The sequence below is a fragment of the Erythrolamprus reginae genome, chromosome 5 (genome assembly GCF_031021105.1).
Source record: "Erythrolamprus reginae isolate rEryReg1 chromosome 5, rEryReg1.hap1, whole genome shotgun sequence".
NCBI classification, from domain to species: Eukaryota; Metazoa; Chordata; class Lepidosauria; order Squamata; family Dipsadidae; genus Erythrolamprus; species Erythrolamprus reginae.
In genome coordinates this window covers 34,673,424-34,694,203 of record NC_091954.1, presented here as the reverse complement: position 1 = coordinate 34,694,203, position 20,780 = coordinate 34,673,424, and positions in this window count along the sequence as shown.

Below are 20,780 nucleotides of genomic sequence, written 5' to 3'. Positions count from 1 at the left end.
CGCTGAACAAAGTGACTTATGACTGTTTTTCCACACTTAAAATTGTTGCAGCATCCCTACAATGATGAAAATTCAGATGGTTGGCAACTGGTTCATAGTTGTGATGGTTGCAGTGTCCTGGGATCACTTTTTGTGACCTTAGGATGAGCAATGGGGAAGCCATATCGACTTTACAACAGTGTTACTAACTTAACAACTGCAGTGGTTTACTTAGCAACTTCACTGTAGCAAGAAATTAAGATCTGATTTTATATTTTATATTCTATATTTTTATACTATCTTATTAACTTATTAACTTCTTATCTTATTAACTTATTTAGACTTATAATTTTATATCCTATATACTTGTAATATTTTATTAGTACACTAATCTATCGCTAATTTAATCTATTTTTAATCAATTGGGGGGGGTTAACCGATGCATAATTGGAGTGGGTGCAATGACATGTATGGGATGAATGATTGGTATGAGTACGATGGTTGGAGTGGGTGGGGTTATGCCAGGGACGGGATGAATGGAAATAGTATGAATGAGATATTTGGGCCACCTGACGCCGGAGAGGCGGGAGGGGAAGGGGCACTGATCTCTGGGGTGGCAGAGGGTCGGAATATCCCGGTGTTGCTGGGGAGAGGCAGATATGGCGGGAGCCACGGAGCTAGCCGTTCCAGGGGAACAAGGGATCGCTGTCTAATAACTATTCCTTGTTCCGGCTCCATGAGCTCAACCCAGGGCACTGGTGATGAGTGTAACTCTGGCCCTGGGCTCAGGTTGCTGCTGCTCAATGCCAGGTCGGTGGTAAATAAAGCTCTCCTCATCCGGGATTTAATCCTGGATGAGGAGGGCGACCTGGCATGTGTAACTGAAACCTGGCTGGGCCCGGAGGGAGGAGTTCCTCTCTCGGAAATTTGCCCAGCCGGGTGTCAGATATGGCATCAACCTCGACCCCAGGGAAGGGGGGGGAGTGGCTATTATAGCCAGGGAGCGCCTTTGCCTGCGTAGGCTCGTTGCTCCGGAGATTGCAGGTTGCGAGTCCCTCCTTGTGAAGTTGGACTTAGGGGTTCAGGTGGGCTTGCTTCTCACGTACCTGCCTCCCAGCTGCGTGGCACAAGCCCTACCTGTGCTACTCGAGGAGGTAGCGGGTTGGCGGTGGAGTTCCCTGGACTTATTGTCCTGGGGGACTTCAACCTGCCGTCACTCGGCGAAACCTCTGGGTTGGCACAGGAGTTCATGGCCACCATGACAGCCATTGACCTGACTCAAGTAGTACAGGGTCCGACTCATGAGGGAGGGCACGCACCTGACATGGTATTCCTTTCCAAGCAATTGAATAATGGTCTGAGACTAAGGGTCTTAGAAGCTTTACCTTTGTCATGGTCAGACCATTTCCTACTACGGCTTGACTTCCTGGCTCCAATCCTTCCCCGCAGGGAGGCAGAACCAATTAAGATGTTCCATCCCAGATACCTGATGGACCCAGAGGGCTTTCAGACGGTGCTTGGGGTTATTCCAGAGGCACTCGTCCACAGTTCGGCGCAGCGGAGGCTCTTGACTGGATTGCGCCTTTGCGACCTCTCCGTGGTGCTAGACCCCGTAGAGCTCCATGGTTCAGCGAGGAGCTCCAGGAGTTGAAACGCCAGAAGAGACGTCTAGAGAAGCGATGGAGGAAGAGTAGGTCTGAATCTGATCGAACACTTGTAAGAGCTTTTATTAAGACTTACAAAGTGGCGCTCAAGGCGGCAAGATGCGCGTACCATGCCGCCTTGATTGCATCAGCGGAATCCCGCCTGGCCGCTCTGTTTAGGGTGACCCGCTCCCTTCTTAATTAGGGGGGAGTTGGGGAGCCCTTGCAGAGCAGTGCCGAGGATTTTAACACGTTTTTCACTGATAAAATCGCTCAGATGCGGGCCGATCTCGACTCCAATTGGGAAACAGAGTCGACTGACAACGGGTCAGTTGAGGTGACTGGGGCACGTAATTGTCCACCTGTCTGGGAAGAGTTTGATCTGGTGACACCTGATGAAGTGGACAAGGCCATTGGATCTGTGAGTTCCACCACCTGTTTACTGGATCCGTGTCCCTCCTGGTTGGTCTCGGCCAGCAGGGAGGTGACACGGAGCTGGGTCCAGGAGATTACCAACGCTTCCTTGGGGAGGGGAGTTTTTCCAACTCTCTATAAAGAGGCGCTCGTGCGCCCCCTCCTCAAGAAGCCCTCCCTGGACCCAGCTGTACTTAATAACTATCGTCCAGTCTCCAACCTTCCCTATATGGGGAAGGTGGTGGCGCTCCAGCTCCAACGGTCCTTGGAAGAAGCCGATTATCTAGGTCCCCAGCAGTCGGGCTTCAGACCCGGTTACAGCATGGAAACTGCTTTGGTCGCGTTGATGGATGATCTCTGGCGGGCCTGGGACAGGGGTTTATCCTCTGTCCTGGTGCTCCTTGACCTCTCAGTGGCTTTCAATACAATCGACAATGGTATCCTTCTGCACCGGCTGGAGGGGTTGGGAGTGGGGGGCACTGTTCTTCAGTGGTTCTCCTCCTACCTCACTGGCCGGTCGCAGTCGGTGTTAGTGGGGGGTCAGAGGTCGACTCCGAGGTCTCTCCCTTGTGGGATGCCTCAGGGGTCGGTCCTCTCCCCCCTGCTATTTAATATCTACATGAAACCGCTGGGTGAGATCATCCGAGGGCATGGGGTGAGGTATCATCAGTACGCTGATGATACCCAGCTTTACATCTCCACCCCATGTCCAGTCAACGAAGCAGTGGAAGTGATGTGCCGGTGTCTGGAGGCTGTTGGGACCTGGATGGATGTCAACAGACTCAAACTCAACCCGGATAAGACGGAGTGGCTGTGGGTTCTGCCTCCCAAGGACAATTCCATCTGTCCATTACCCTGGGGGGGGAATTATTGACCCCCTCGGAGAGGGTCCACAACTTGGGTGTCCTCCTCGATCCACAGCTCACATGAGAAAACCATCTTTCAGCTGTGGCGAGGGGGGCGTTTGCCCAGGTTCGCCTGGTGCACCAGTTGCGGCCCTATCTGGACCGGGACTCATTGCTCACAGTCACTCATGCCCTCATCACCTCGAGATTCGACTACTGTAACGCTCTCTACATGGGGCTACCTTTGAAAAGTGTTCGGAAACTTCAGATCGTGCAGAATGCAGCTGCGAGAGCAGTCATGGGCTTACCTAGGTATGCCCATGTTTCGCCATCACTCCGCAGTCTGCATTGGTTGCCGATCAATTTCCGGTCACAATTCAAAGTGTTGGTTATGACCTTTAAAGCCCTTCATGGCATTGGACCAGAATATCTCCGAGACCGCCTTCTGCCGCACGAATCCCAGCGACCGATTAGGTCCCACAGAGTGGGCCTTCTCCGGGTCCCGTCAACTAAACAATGTCGTTTGGCGGGCCCCAGGGGAAGAGCCTTCTCTGTGGTGGTCCCGACTCTCTGGAACCAACTCCCCCCGGAGATTAGAACTGCCCCTACTCTCCCTGACTTCCGTAAAGTTCTTAAAACCCACCTTTGTCGTCAGGCATGGGGGAACTGAAACATCTCCCCCAGGCACGTACAATTTATGTATGGTATGTTTGTGTGTGTGCTTGTTAGTATATTGGGGTTCTTTTTTAAACTTTTTTTAAATATTTAAATTTATTTGAATCTATTTGGATTTGTACGATTTGTTTATGCCTTGTTGTGAGCCGCCCCGAGTTCACGGAGAGGGGCAGCATACAAATCTAAATAATAAATAAATAAATAAATAAATAAAAATAAGAAAGGTCATAGAATGGAGCAAAGTTCACTTGACAACTGCCTCACTAAGAAATAAAGCAACATCCAATTAATTCTGCATGTCCTGTCTGTTTTTCAGACCAATCCCATCACTTAACATGTCCCCAAGGTCCTTTCTCCCACCAAAAGTAACAGGACTTTCTTATTTTACTTTCTTTGAAAACATTTTCTTCCTAAGTTTTTAATTTTTCTCCACATTCAACATACAACTTCATATACCTTCAATACATCTATCATTATTGAAATACAATAAACTAAATTACATTGCAGGTTTTCTTTATAATATTTCATCTGTATCCAACTTTCTTCTCTTAATCTGTAAATTAACAAAACACGCACACAACTGGCTCTAGTTACCCCTTTAATTGAACTGGTTGAACTGATTAAAGGTAGATTTATGCTGGTTAATCACATGCTGGATGAATTCGGTTATGAAATAATGAAACAATATTATAATAAGGCCCACAAGGAGTTCTAATAACAATTGGTGGCAAAGATATGCAATACTTTGGAAATTCCAAAAGGCAACAAATAACTGTCCTATGGGGGGGAAATCAGAATAATTTGCATACAGATCATATTTTCTTCCAGGTTAAGTGCATTCATCTATCACTTAGGATAAGGGCAAGGTAGAGAGAAATAAGGTAGAGACAGTGGAGATGCTATCTGGTGCCAATAGTAAATAGGATCAGATCAGGAATGACATCATCACTGGATGTTGACCTTTCCAATGGTACTTGAGAACATCTGTTTGCTTTTCCAATAGGGACAAGTAAAATATCTATCACAGCAAAAATCACAATCTATCTGGAACCTTGCAGAAATTTAGCATTACATTGAGGCATGGAGAAACCCTTTCCCCTATAAGGGACTATTTAAATATTGAGATAAATACTGAAACTGTAAATCTAGGAATGCATTTTTCAATTAAGTTTTATTGACAACCTCTAATGGGTTAATTATCTCACTGATCACTTCACAGTCTAATTATAACCACGCTAACGAGAAAAGTTCAGAATCCCCTCGGATGGTTCATGTCAAAGAAGAATGTAAATTGAAACATGATTGCTGAAAGTTCTTACAGAAAAATAAATTTCAAGCACGTGCAAAGGCCATTTCTTTTAGACCAGAGAGTTCAACAGCCATGTGATCGGGTGGGAGTTGCTTGAACGATCATCATCGTTCAAGTAAACTGTTAAATCCTCAACTTACAACCTTACCTGTGTTGCTCGATGGGGTGACAATTTGCTTCGCGTTTCCCACGCTCTCCTTCCTGGGTGGCCCCCCCTGCCTCAGGCTGGGTAGCTAGGTGAACGGGTGCTGCCAAAAGCATAAATGCTGCCACAGCTTCTGTTTGCACTTCAGGCAGGAGGTGGCCGCAGGAGGCTGGAGGGGAGCCGGGCAGAAGAGAGGGAAGCTTGTCCAAGGCCAGGAAGGAGTAAAGAGGAAAAAAAGCAAGGAGTGCAGATGCAGCAGCAGAGAAAAAAAGAAAAGCCAGGCCGATACCAGTAATCCAGGGAGTGACAGCCGCTGATCAGCTGGAGCTGCGCACACATCTTCATTTCCACTGATGGAACTGTGTTCCACCCTGTCCTGCCTGCTGCCCACCCCTGCATATATGTACATACATATTACAGACAGGCACACAAAAAATATACATTATTTACTACAGTATATAAACTGTATGTGTATGTACACACACTCACACACGCACAGCTCTTCTAAAATTATACACATTCAACCTTATTTATTCTGATAGGAAAAACATAACCAGAGCCCAGAAGGGGGGGGAAAGGGGGGGGATCAATATTTCGCTACCAGTTCTGCGTACCTGACTATACCTGTAGGAGCCCATCACCGCCAACAATGCTTTGAGCTCCATAAAAAAAATGCTTTGAGCTCTAAGCACATAGTGCTTATAAGCAGTATTCTGAATGATGAGAAGCAAGCTTTCTATAATCTTCTTGGCTGTCCTTACCGTTCTCTGTATGTCAATCAATCTCATCACCCTAATTGTAGGGCTCACTAGTTAGGGAGGGATGGGATTGTCTAGGGACTGAATCTTGAAGGAATTAAGAGCTACTTCTCCTTGCAGGAATAGTTTGTGGCATAAGAAACCTGATCTCTGAGAGGGGCATTTGGAAAAACTGCTGCGACCTAGCAGTCCTATTCAACAGAGTCTATGCTGAGAAGAGATAATGGATGCACGTCTTTATTATTCTGAGTTATTATTATAGACATGTAAATCATTTCAGCAATTAAATTCTACAGAAAATACTGCATAATTACATCACCCCGCTCTGTATACACTGTATGATAGTGTCCAGGTTAATGGGGGGGGGGGGGTTCTGTGCTCTTCGTGGGCCTCCTCATTAATTCATGGAAAGATCTGTTAATCTGATGGGTGTAATTGCTATTCTAAAAATAGCTATCCGCAGCTTTGCTGTTCGTAAAAAAATGCTGGAAATTGGGGGGAGGAGAGGGAGGGGGAAGAACAAATATATTTTATTAGGAAATGTATATGAAGAAGTGCAAATGTATTAAGAAATTGCCCATTGTGGAAATGGGCAACTGTAATCCTCAACATGTATCCTGGAACCCACAGGTTTGCAAGATAGTTAGCAATTACAAGGTGAAAATGCTGCTGGTATATGCAATGTCATTAACAAATAACCTAACTATAAATATTACCATTGGGTTGTATATAAAACATATATATCTTTTAACACAGAGATGGACAAAATTGGAAGCTGCTTCTTTATCACTGTTCTTTCTTTTTCTTTTCTATGTATTTCCTTGCAACTTTTTTTCATTTAATATTTTTTCTTTAGTTTCTTTATTTTTCTGTTTCAAAATGTTTATTGTTTTTATTCTTTTAAAAGAATATTTTTTTAATATTTTTATATCTCTCAATAAAAATTCTATATTAAAGGCAAAACTATGTACAGTGATCCCTCGAGTTTCGCGATCTCGATCTTCGCGAAACGCTATATCGTGATTTTTAAAAAAATATTAATTAAAAAAAAAACCACTTCCGGGTTTGGCTTCGGGAGTCAGCTGGGAAGCGGCACGGCTGTTTTAAAAGGTCGCAGACGGCCTGGGGGGCTTCCCAGCACCCCCCCCGAGCCCCCAACCTGGGTTCGGGGGGGTGCTGGGAAGCCCCCCAGGCCGGCTGCGACCTTTTAAAACAGCCGCGCCGCTTCCCAGCTGAGTCCTGAAGCCAAACGCCAAAGGCGAACTTCCGCGTTTGGCTTCAGGACTCAGCTGGGAAGCGGTGCGGCTGTTTTAAAAGGTCGCAGCCGGCCTGGGGGGCTTCCCAGCACCCCCCCGAACCCCCAACCTGGGTCTTCCCGGCCGCCCACGCAAAGGGGAAACCCCGGCTCCTCGCTGATGCCCGCCGCTCGCCCGCCCGCCAGCAAGAGGGGGAAGACCCAGGGAAGGTTCCTTCGGCCGCCCAGCAGCTGATCTGCTCGGTAGCGCAGCAGCAGCGAGGAGCCGAATCGGGGTTTCCCCTTTGCGTGGGCGGCGGGGAACGCAAACTCCACCATCTACGCATGCGCGGCCATAGAAAAAAGGGTGCGCATGTGCAGATGGTGTTTTTACTTCCGCAACCCTACATCGCGAAAAATCGATTATCGCGAGGGGTCTTGGAACGGAACCCTCGCGCTAATAGAGGGATCACTGTATATGGCATAGAGCAACCTCCGAAAGCCTTCGATACAACCTTTAAGTTGCCACCAAACTATATCTTTAATGCAATAAATGAGGAAGTATATTTAATCATCATAATCTTCATAACCATTTCAAGTCATGGGAAGGACTTGATAGGTGGATAAAAATGCCAAATTCAGTCTAAACATCTGGTTGAATGTGCAAGCAACCTTAAAAACAGGGTGCTGCTCTCACTGGGCAAGGGTTTTAAGACATGAGGAATTAATAGAAGCTGAGAAGTTCATCAGTATTTGATGTCTTCCACTAACACAGAGGTATCAAATTCAAGGCCCGCGGGACTAATCCAGCTTGCAGGTGCTTAGATCTGGCCTGCAGGGCCACCCTGGAAACAGTGAAGGACTGGCCCATGGCACTCCGTTTTTGCAGCAAAGGGCTTGCGGGCACAGGTGCTCCTGATACAAGTGATGTCAAGCTAGCCATGCCCTCCCAGGTCACACCCACCCTGGTCCCACCAAGCTCAAACACAACCCTCAATGAAAATTTGATTTGATTTGATTTGATTTGATTTGATTTGATTTGATTTGATTTGATTTGATTTGATTTGATTTGATTTGATTTGATTTGATTTGATTTGATTTGATTTGATTTGATTTGATTTGATTTGATTTGATTTGATTTGATTTGATTTGATTTGATTTGACTTGACTTAACTTAACTTAATTTAATTTTTTAATTTTACTTCAATGCCGCCCAATCCCATAGCACTCAGGGCGGCTTATAGCAATATAATACAAAATAAAATACAATAATAAATGAAGACAATATTAATACTAAAACATTAAAATAATAAAAACAATAAGATCCCCCACAGCAATCCACCGAGGCCACTCTGAGAGGTCAAGAAGCACCAGGATAGAGGAATAACCGCTATCCTGGGCCTACCAAAAATTGTCCATCAGCATGACCAAAGCAGATTCTGTGCTGTGATGGGTCCTGAAACCAGACTGAAAGAAGTCCAGACAATCAGCTTCATCCTAGGATTGTCAGTGCTGGAGTGCCACCACCATCTCAACAACCTTACCCAAGAAGGGCAGGTTGGAGTCTGGCTTAAAGTTGTTCAACTTGGCTGGATGCAGAGATGGTTTCTTGAGGAGGGGTTGCACAACCACCTCTTTTAGCAGCTGCGGAAAGGACCTCTCACTCAGGAAGGGAATGAAATTGAGTTTGACAACCTTGCACTAGCAATATAAATATCAATAAATGAGAATAGAGCTCGAAAAAACCTTGGAGATTTTATTTTTATTTTATTTACTTATTTTGTCCAATACACAATACACATTGAAGAGAATAGACATGTAGTAATATATATAAAGAAAAGGATAGAAGGAAAGATATAAAAACAGAGGAGAAGATATATGAAAGAAAGAAAAGATAAAGGAGATAAAGGAGAGACAATTGGACAGGGGACAGAAGGCACACTAGTGCACTTATGCACGCCCCTTACTGACCTCTTAGGAACCTGGAGAGGTCAATCATAGATAGTCTAAGGGAAAAATGTTGGGGGTTAGGGGTTGACACTATTGAGTCAGGTAAAGAGTACCACGCTTTGACAACTCGGTTGCTAAAGTCATATTTTTTACAGTCAAGTTTGGAGCAGTTAATATTAAGTTTGAATCTGTTGCATGCTCTTGTGTTGTTGTGATTGAAGCTGAAGTAGTTGTTGCGATTGAAGCTGAAGTAGTAGTCATTGACAGGTAGAATGTTGCAGCATATGCTCTTGTGGGCAATACTTAGATCTGAGCTTTCTAGACCCAGGATTGTTAGTCTACTTTTGTAGGGTATTCTGTTTCGAGTGGAGGAGTGAAGTATCTTTGGACATTTTCGAGGGTGTTGATGTCCAAGATGTGGTATGGGTTCCAGGCAGATGAACTGTATTCAAGGATGGGTCTGGCAAAAGTTTTGTAGGCTCTGGTGAGTAGTGCGAGATTACTGGAGCAGAAGCTGCATAGGATCAGGTTAACAACTTTAGAAGCCTTTTTGGCAATATTGTTGCAGTGGGCTTTGGCACTTAGATCATTTGATATTAGTATCTGTATACATGTATATGTATAGAGATGTTCTAGTCCAGTGTTTCCCAACCTTTTTGGAGCCGCGGCACATTTTTCATATTTTCAAAATCCTGGGGAACATTGGGGGGGGGCTAAAAAAAGTTTGGACAAAAAAATCTCTCTTCCTCCCTTTCGCTCTATTTCTCTCTCCCTCCCTCTTTCTCTCTCTTCCTTCCTTTCTCTCTCCATCCCTCTTTCTTTCTCTCTTCCTTCCTTCCTCTCTTTCTCTCTCCCTCCTTCCCTCCCTCTATGCGTTTCTTTCTCCCTCCTTCCCCCCCTCTTGCTCTCTCTCTCTTGCTTTCTTTCTCTCTCTCTCTTGCTATCTCTCTCTCTCTCTCTTTCTCTCTCTCTGTCTGTCTCTCTTGCTATCTCTCTTTCTTTCTCTCTGTCTCTCTTGCCATCTCTCTTTCTCTCTCTCTATTTCTCTCTTGCTATCTTTCTCTCTCTCTCTTGTGTCTCTCTCTCTTGCTATCTCTCTCTCTTTCTCTCTCTCTCTCTTGCTATCTTTCTTCTCTCTCTCTCTCTTGCTATCTCTCTTTCTCTTTCTCTCTCTCTCTTTCTATCTCTCTTTCTTTCTCTCTCTCTCTTGCTATCTCTCTCTCTCTCTCTTGCTATCTCTCTTTCTCTCTCTCATTTGCTATCTCTCTTTCTCTCTCTCTCTCCCTTTCTCTCTCATTCCTTTCTCTCCCTCTTTCCTTTCTATCTCTCTTTCTTTTCTCCCTCCTTCATATCTTCTTTCTCTCCCCCCTTCCTCCCTCTTTCCTTTCTCCCCCTCCCTTTCTCTTCCTTTTTCTCTATCCTTTCTACCTCTTACTCTTTCTCTCCCTCCTTCATTCAATTTTCTCTCCCTCCCTTTCTCTCTCTTTCCTTTTTCTCCCTCCCTTGTTCTCCCCTGGGGTTGCCTGTGCCTGCCCTGTACCACCCAACACGGATGGACAGCCCCCGGTCCTCGGTTCGTCGCCCCCCCACACACAGAGGGAGATCAGGCTGGCGAGGGTGGTAGATCTGCGTCCCCAGCCACTGGAGGGAAATCAGGCTGGTGGGGGCGGTGGATCCGCGTCCCCAGCCGCGCGGAGGGAAATCGGGCAGGCGGGCGGGTGGCCGCGGCTCTCTGCGCGCCCCTGTAAAAGGGTGCACGGGGGGCATTTTGGGGTGTGCTGGCGCAGGCGTGCGCAGCCTACAGGGAACGGTGCCTGGGGCCGCTGCAGCCGGCAGCCTCCTGTTTCCGCTGCCATTGCCCTTCCGCCGGGCCCCAAAGGACAATTGTTGCCACCCACGCCAGGAAAGCTCCAGCTGGGCGGGGTGCTGCCAGTGGCTCCACCCTGGAGCTCTTGCTCACCGCTGCCATCCCCCAGCAACTGCCCGGGGCCGCTGCAGCCGGCAGCCTCCCGTTCCTGCTGCCATTGCCCTCCCGACAGGCCCGAAAGGACACTTGTTGCTGCCTCCAGTGGGAAGCTCAGCTGGGCGCGAAGAATAAAACTCAGCTTCCGGTCTCAGAAGCTGAGCTTCGTGGCACACCTGATCATGTCTCGCGGCACACCAGTGTGCCATGGCACACCGGTTGAAAAACACTGTTCTAGTCCAATCCTCTGCTCAAGCAGGAGACCCTGTACCATTTCAGACAGGCTGCTGTTCAGTTTCTTCTTAAAAACTTCCAGTGATGGAGCAGCCAAAACTTCTGAAGACAAGCTCATCCACTGATTAATTGTCCTCACTGTTAGGAAGTTTCTCCTTAATTCCAGGTTGCTTCCCTCCATGATTAGATTCCATCCATTGTCCCTTGTCTTGTCCTCTGATGCTATGGAAAATAATTTGTCCCCCGCTCTTCTTTGTGACAGCCCCTCAAATACTGGAATACCGTTATCAGGTCACTCCTAGTTGTTCTTTTCCCTAGACTGGCCATACCCAGTTCCTGCAACTGTTCTTCGTATATTTTAAAGACTCCTGCTTCAAAGGAGGATTTTAAAACAATGACAATATGCAGTTCTTTCTATCTCTAAGAGAGTCATACATTAAAATGTGCCTTTCTAATAAAAACTTATAGCCTGTTTCAGGGCTTTCTAATTAGAAGACTGAATGCAGACATGCATGTGCACAAATACACACTAGTTTGTTAGACTTAGACAGTCTTAAAACACAGATAACTGGATATTATTTGGGTTCTTTGATAGCTATTGATCAAACAAATGAAGTAATCAATAGCCTTGTTAAGACAAGAAGGAAATCTATACTGGAGTGTGTGTGCTTGTATTAGAGAAGCTGGAGAGAAAAAGAGAAAGGAAGAGTACTGGTAAGAAAATATTGCAGAAGCTGGTAAGAAAATATTGATTTGATGGACTGAAACACAATTAGATGTGGCCAAATGACATGTATGCCATGGGTCTCCTGGAAAAATATTAAAAGGGAAACTACAATCTGTACATGTTGAAATTAATTCCTAGACCTTATTTCATGGGTCCATGTGACAGATGGGGTATAGAACTGGCAGAAGCTAGAAACAATAGGAGGGAAATAAAATGAATTTATAATTTGCATTTTATCACAGCAACAGCAAGGGTTACATTATTTTGAGAGATCTGGTGAGCTGAAAAACGGATTGTAAATGCTTTAAATAAAAAAAAGTGAGTGTAGGAAAAGTATTCTTTTCAGAATATGCACATTAAAACACAAAGCAGATGGTTGAGTGACACAGAATAGTAAAAAAAAAATCTATTTAGTAGTAACCCTGAATGTAAATATATGAAACAAAGTTTAGCTTGACTTTGGAATCACTCAAAGTGAACTGCTGTAAAAATATGACTTTAGCAATAGAGTGGTTAATGCCTGGAACTGTGGTTTTGTCACCTAACCCCAAAAACTTTACCCTTCGATGGTCCACTGTTGACCTCATCCCATTCCTAAGAGGTCACTAAGGGGCGTGCATAAGTGCACTGAAGTAGACCCAGAGACAGGGTTAGGTGAGAACGGTACCTTTATTTCAGCTCAGAAAAGGTAAGTGACTTTCAGCTAGTACTGTCTGCTCTACCTGGGAGAAACCGCTCCTTTTATACATTTGCGGTTCCCGCCAAAGCAAGAGCAGCCGCGTCTGAGCCAATCAGGAGCGACTTCCTGATTCTAGCTCAGACAGCGCTTTAACAAGGAACAAACTATTTACAGAGATACAAGGTAGCCATTACAGGATACAACACCCCTCCCTCCTTAGTTTGGATACATCCATCACGAAAGCCATGTGACAAAGTCCTCCAATCTGCTGGGTCTCCGCGAGGCTCGCTCCGACCTGCGCAGTTCAGTTGTGTCCTCGCTACCGATGGTGGAGGTCGGCTCGCTGTTGCTCCCCCGGCGCGGCTGGGGCCTGTTTTGGGCTCCGGCCTGCTGATTCGGCCTGGCAGGCACAACGCTGACTTCGGAGGAGGAAGATGGTTCGGCGTCACTGGCGGATTCTCTCTGACCCGATAAGTCCATTTGAATGTCTATAAAATCGGGTTGTGTGTTAAAGTCTGTTGAAATGGGAGAGTCTGTGTCAGCGGTTTGCTCCAGGGAGTTTTCCATGCGTTTCCGTACGTGGTCAATGTGCCGCTTCCACATTCGACCATCCTCCAGTTTTACAATATATGTTTTAGGAGCAGTTTGTTTAACAATAATTCCCTTCATCCAGTTTACACCCCCATCAAAATTTTTCACAAACACATTTTGTCTCAAATACATTTGTCTTTCAGGGTTTACATACGTTGGGTTATTTGTACAAAACCTTGGGTGTAACCTATCTAGTGGGGACCTTAGTTTTCTTCCCATTAGTAACTCAGCAGGGCTTACGTGCGTGTGAGTGTTTGGGGTAATGTGCTGGGTTAGCAAAAACTGGTCCAAATTCTGTTGTACATCTCCAGGGCCTGACCTGCGCAATGCTTCCTTTGCCACGCGAACGTAGCGTTCTGCCAAACCATTAGCCCAGGGCGAGTAAGGCGAGATGAGTGCGTGTCTGACTCCTAGATTATCTAAGAACAATTCAAACTGCCTGGCCGTTAATTGTGGCCCATTGTCAGACACTAGGATATCAGGGCAACCATGGGTAGCAAACAGCCTGCGCAGCACCTTGATGGTGGCACTTGTGGTTATGTTGTTCATTGCTATGATTTCCACCCATTTGGAAAATGCATCAACTACTATTAAGAAGTATTGTGATCCCACTGTCCCTGCAAAATCAATATGGACCCTGGACCATGGCCCCGCAGGTTGCTCCCACTCTGCTGGAGTTGTTTTGGGGGGGGGTTAGGCCGTGATTCTTGGCATGGATCACATTTGGCTACCCAGTTTTCAATATCAGCATCCAAACCTGGCCACCATAAGTGCCCTCTAGCTAGGCCCTTCATCCTGACAATCCCAGGATGGCCCACATGTAACATTTCGAGTACCTTTACCCTTAGGCTTTTAGGAATGATCACTCTATCCCCCCACAACAGACAACCTTTTACATATGACAATTCTAGTCTTTTGGTTTTGAAGTCACACAATTCAGGTTTCACAGAGTCATTTTGCCATCCCTTAAGTACACAGTTTATCACCTGTTTTAGGATTGGATCTTGCTGCGTGTGTGCAGCCACCTCCTTTGAAGTAGTTAGTGGGTTGTCTTCGAGTTCTATGATTAAGACATCAGCAGATGGGGCAGGGTCCTCCACTAACTCTGCCATGGGGCACCTACTGAGACCATCTGCGTGGTTGATGGTTTTACCCCCTTTATGGATGAGCTCGTACTGGTATCCTGAGAGGAAAAGGGCCCATCTGATTAGTCTTGGGGACATAAATGGGGGAATAGGCTTGTTGGGGGCTAAGAGACCTAGTAAGGGCTTGTGATCGGTAACCAATTCAAAACTTCTCCCAAAAAGGTAATTATGAAACTTCTTCACCCCTGCCACTAAAGCTAGAGCCTCCTTATTTAGTTGGCTATAATTTCTTTCAGTATTGGTCATCGTTCTGGAAAAGAAAGCAATTGGGGCCTCTGTATTATTAGGCAGAACGTGAGCCAAGACTCCTCCCACGCCGTAAGGGGAAGCGTCGCACGTCAGCCTGATGGGTAGCGAAGTACTATACTGGACTACCACACTTTTAGAAGTTAATAATTGTTTTATTTGTACAAAGGCTTCGTGTTCAGTTCTCCCCCATGTCCAAGGGGTTTCTTTCTGGAGTAAGCGGTGTAGAGGCTCTGCTGCTGTTGCCTTCTGTTTTAAAAAGACGGAGTAAAAGTTAAGAAGGCCTAAAAAAGCTTGCAATTCAGCCTTATTTTGTGGCTCTGGGGCTTCTCTAATGGCTCTCAGTTTCTCAGTCGTGGGGTGGATACCTTCCTTATCGATTTTATAACATAGGAATTCTACACTGTTGGTTCCCCAGATGCATTTATCAGGCTTAATTCTTAACCCTTTGTCCTGAAGTCTCTGAAGTACTTCCCTTATTCTTTTGTTGAGCTGTTCTTGGTTTTCCCCTGCAATTAAGATGTCATCAAAATAGGGAATGGCCCCCTTTATCCCAGATAACAAACGTTCCATTATGCTTTGAAATATTCCTGGGGCTATGCTTACTCCAAACTGTAATCTGGTACATTTAAAGGCACCCCTGTGGGTCACAATTGTTTGCGCGTTTGCTGTCGGTTCATCGACAGGTAACTGTTGATAAGCTTGCGCGAGATCGATCTTTGCAAACCTTTTTCCTTCCCCCAGGGAGTGCAGGAGTTGTTGTACCACCGGAATGGGGTAAGGGTGATGTTGGAGGGCTTTATTTAGCGTAGATTTATAGTCAGCGCAAACCCTTAAGGAGCCATCTGGTTTTAGAGGCATGACTATGGGTGTTTCCCATGGCCCCTGCTCCACAGGGACTAAAATGCCTTGGCTTATGAGCTTATCCAGCTGCAGGTCAAGTTTGGGGAGGAGCGGAAGGGGTACCCTGCGAGGTTTGAGCCGGACAGGCGGGACCTTGGGGTCAATAGAAAATGAGATAGGGGGCCCTTTATACGATCCCAAGGTGGGGCTAAACACTTCAGGGAACTCCTGTAAAAAGTTAGGCATGCTATCAGAGTTAACAGTACAAATACCAGAAATTTCAATTCCCAAAGGTTCCATCCAAGCCAACCCCAGGAGAGAGTGCTTAGCCCCTGTAACAACAATCAAAGGCAGGGTATATTTAACATTCTTAAACACGATAGGTACATTCACTTTGCCCAGAACAGAGATTATCCCCCCTTGAAAATCTCTAATTACCAATGAGGTTTGCAATAGCTCAGATTTAGATAGGCTAGGCATGTACAATTTAAGCTTTTCCCACGGCATAATGGTGTATTTAGACCCCGTGTCAAGCTCCATAGAACATGGCTTGTTGTTTAGTAGTAGTGAAATTACAATCTTGCCCCCATTTTTTGTTGCCATATTATTCACGGAAAATTGAGTGTTACCTCTTGAGTAGTCGCGGTTAGCGGCTGAGTAGTTCTTTCGGCCCAAAAAACGGAAAGGTCAGTTTTCTCGCGGTTGAGGTGTTTGATTCTGGGGTCGTTGATGGCGTGGAGTGGAGAAGGTTTCCTCCGGTGCAGATGCTCTGCAGGCTTCGGCGATGTGGCCGCGTCGGTTGCAGCGGCGGCATATGGCGTCCCGGAAGGGGCATCGTTGGCGCTGATGGTTTCCTCGGCAGCCGGTGCAGAGGGCGGCGGGGTGAGGAAATCTGTGTTGTCTCGGCTGGTCTTGCAACAGGAAACAGCTGTCCTCGTTGCGAGCTGGTGGGCTGAGGTCGTCTGGGTCCTCGGCGCGGGAAAACGTGGAGTCTATCTTGGCGATGACTTCTTGTCTTTCGTGTTCCTTCAGCTCTTTAGCAGCGGCGTTGGCGACCTCTGCGGTTTGTGCTAGCTTAATCACTGTTTGTAGGGTCGGTTCGTCTTCGGTGAGGAGTTTGTTCCTGACCGAGGCGTTTCTCATGCCGAAGACTAAGGCATCGGTGAGGCGAGCTTCCGGGTTGTCAAACTTGCATTTCGCAAGTACCGTTCGAAGTCGCGTTGCAAATTGGTTGATTGATTCCGCTTCGCGCTGAGCCATTCTGGAGAACTGGTGCCGGAAAACCATGGCTGGTTTTGTTGGCTTGAAATGGCTCGCGAGCTTGGCTTGCAGGACGTCCCAAGCGACAGATCTTGCTGGCAGCGGGTCGGTGAGAGTCTGGGCGAGGGCGCGGATTTCTGGACTGCAGTAGTTTAGGAAGATGGCCCGTCTCCGATCGGCATCGGCGTCCCGTATTCCTGCTGCCTCGAGGAAGATCTCGAAGTTGGCTAAGTAGTCGTCCCAGGAAGTCTTCTCGGGATCGAAGAACTCAGGAGCCTGGCCGATTTGGAGGTTGTTCATGTTGCACGCGTGGTTTCTTTCGTCCGTCGTCGCCAGTGAAGTAGACCCAGAGACAGGGTTAGGTGAGAACGGTACCTTTATTTCAGCTCAGAAAAGGTAAGTGACTTTCAGCTAGTACCGTCTGCTCTAACTGGGAGAAACCGCTCCTTTTATACATTTGCGGTTCCCGCCAAAGCAAGAGCAGCCGCGTCTGAGCCAATCAGGAGCGACTTCCTGATTCTAGCTCAGACAGCACTTTAACAAGGAACAAACTATTTACAGAGATACAAGGTAGCCATTACAGGATACAACATGCACCACCATGTCTATCATCCCTGTCTTAATGTTCCCTCTTATCTGTACCCATTTTATGTATATAAACAATGTTATAGCTATATATTTGACAAATAAATAAATAATAAATAAATAAATTTCTGTTAGGTTTTTCTTTTTTTTAAGAGTAAGTTTACGCTACCATTTTCTCACCTGAATGTGTCAGGAAACATCTTGGTCCCACTAGATAGAACAAATCAAGGCACAAATTCCACAGGAGATCTAAAATGACTTTTACTGAAATTAGTTATAATCTTAGAATCTTGCAAGCCTGACTGTGCTGGTCCTTCTCCTATTGCTACTTATAGTTCATTAAATTAAGGAGATGTCTTCCAAGCTGCTGTTGAATGTCATCTTGTTATTCTGGACTTCAAAAATTATTCAATGCCTTTTGCCTAAGTAAGGGTTCTTGACTATGTACATCAAAGTCATCTTTCTTACTCTCTACAGCAGGGGTGGCAAACTCGATTTAATTGAGGGCCGCGTAAAGGTTGTATTTGACCTTAGGAGTGGGTGGCTGTGTCCATATTGAGGGTATCTGGGATGCCCCAATTGCTCCGCCAGCGAAAACAGGCTCACAAGCTCTGTTATCGGATGTGATGGCCTCTGACACCCTCTGCCAGCAAAAACAGAGCTCGTGGGAGCTGTGCGTACCCATCGGGGTCCATTTTTGGCCACAATGGCTTCCTGCTGCTTTCTGAAAACAAAGCTTGGTGTGTGTTTCAGACTTGTGCTAACATCAATTTTGGATATAAAAGCAATAGCAATAGCAATTAGACTTATATACTTATATAGTGTCAAACTGGTGCAGAAGCTGGTGATAAATTAACAGCTTGCCACACTATCTATAGGAGGCCTGATGTTTATGGGAACTTGGCAGAGGTGATTTTCATGAGGGAACAGATGCAGCCACGAAGCATTCTTTCGAGTGTCTCAAGGCCATCCTATGCCCACCCACCTGGGCAGAAGTGGAGGAAAGACTTGTCACACTGGCACAATCTGAGTGGGCAACGTGACAAGTTTGTGGGTGGAGGACAAGGGATGTGAACTTTCAACTGAGTGGGAGACTCAGATTCAGGTTCCCAGCGTAGGTGCAAGGATGGCTCTGGAAATAACCTGGAACTTTGAGGAGTACTTTGACTTGAACTCTGATTTAGTTTGGATGTTATCTGGAACCTTAACACATACGTAGTGGTTTACAGCCCTCTCTAAGAAGTTTAAAGAGTCAACAATCTGGATGCTAATTTTATCAACCGTGTAAGGAGAGAAGGCTGAGTCAATCTTGAGCCAAGTGGGTTTTGAACTCCTGATAGTGGGCAGAGGTAGCCTGCAATACTGCACTGTGACCACTGTTCCACCAGGACTCTGAATGACAAGGAATTGTGGATACTAACATCCAAAACATTTGGAAGGCACAGGCTATCTACCACTGGACTCATTGGCCAAGGTATTTTGGCATGGAGCTTTCAATGCCCATCCTCGTTCAAGCATTCTCTCGCCTTCAGAACATACAGAGGACTTTGTTCTTTTTCTTATGTAAATTTTAAGGATTTAAAGCTAAAAAGACTTCCACCCAGTGATTGATATAAAAGCTCCATCCATCACACAATTTGGTAATTTAACCTTATGAAACTAATTTGAAGTTCTTATTGTAAAGTCTTCTCTTTTTTTAAAAAAGTTACTGTTCTGAGTCCTCCTCTATAATTACAGCTTGTAATAATAATAATCTGTTTCCGGTAGGTGCTAAATTAGCAGGGCTCCCAGATTCTGCAACATCCAAAAGTATTTTCAGGGAAGTCTGGTCTAAATTTCTAAAACTCTGTTTCAAAATATAACACTGTAGGAAGAAATGTCCATCTAGGTTCAGTTCCAAGAGGGGAGAAAGGGACTGGAAACATGGAGGCATGTGAGAGAGAAAGATTTATACCCTCTCTTGAGCCCTGCTTTGGAGCTTCCTGTTCCTGTGTAAGAATAGCAATAGCATTTAGACTTATATACTGCTTCATAGTGGTATACCATCATGAAGTGGTATACTTCATAGGGGCATATAGACCACTATATACTGCCCTCTCTAAAACATTTTACAGAATCAGCATATTGCCCCCAACTATCTGGGTCCTTATTTTACCCACCTCAGAAAGATGGAAGGCTGAGTCAACCTTGAGTTGATGGTGAGATTTGAACTGCTGAACTACAGTTATCAATTAGCTGAAGTAGCCTGCAGTGCTGCACTCTAACCATTGTGCCACCCCGGCCCAGAATACATCATGTATTCTGATTGGTTGTCAGAGTCTCATGGGGCCATGCAGGGGTAACTTCGTAGTGTCTTGAGTCCCAAGCTTGGTTGAATTTTGCTGCGTGATGTGATCTTCCCAGGTGCTGTGTGGTGACTTCTGTTGTTAGATGGGCAGAGGGCTAATCCTATCATGACCTGAGGACCATGTCTTTTGTATGATAGATAAGCTAGCCCAGCCTTTCTGTGGCTATTAGCAAAGGTGGTGGCTGCTTTCCAAGAGCATGTTTTTCCTATTCTCATCCAGGGAGATATAATATTCTGCCTTGTTAATATTTCCTAGAATATTTCATTCTTGTAGGAGAGGGGTGGGTGCTTATTTCCTACAACACTTTAGCTAATTTGGTCGTTTTTATGATGGAAAACCATAGCAGAAAAGGTGCTGCCAAGATGTTCATGTTCCACTTTATGGATTGTTTCATAACATTACCAGAGAAAATATATTCTGGTTTATTTTTAAAACACACACATTCATTTTTAAAACACACACAAGTACCACATGAATATATGAATGATTAGTATCAGTGTCCTTGATAAACAAGACAATGTTTCTGGCAGAAGCATCACATGTCACTCTGTTGATAACTGCCATTCCCTAAATGTCACTTGTTTAAAAAAGGTGGGGGGATTTATCAAAGACTGAACCCCCTTTTTCCTTTGTGAAAAGGCTAAAGGGTCTCTTTCTCCCCGCTCCCCCCAAAAATAGGAAATGCAGGTGTAGAAACATGAAACATAAATATAATGTGGAATCAACTCCCTCCAGAGATTCGTACTGCTTCGACTCTCCTGGCCTTTCGGAAGATACTGAAGACACCTCTTTGCTGGCAGGTTTGGGGCTGTTGAATATAGATCCTCTGTTCCAGCCCACGTTATGACAGACACATGGATGGATGTGACTGAATGGTTTTAATGACATGGGGTTTTAGGCTTGTTGAATTGGATTTTAGTTTGCTTAATGGATTTTAGTTTTAAATTGGTTTAATTTTAACTTCGATTTCTACTGTTTTATGTTTATGTATTTATTTTTTATGCTGTAAGCTGCCCTGAGTCTCCAGAGAAGGCCGGAAATAATAAATTAATAATAAACAAACAAACAAACAACTGTTTCTTCCAAATCATTTTTCAAAGCATGGACTACTCCAGTGGTTCATGTTTACCAACTCACCCCGGTAATTGACAAATCCATCTGATTGGTCCAGATTAAATCAAGCTATTGCCTGCAAATTGTCACAACA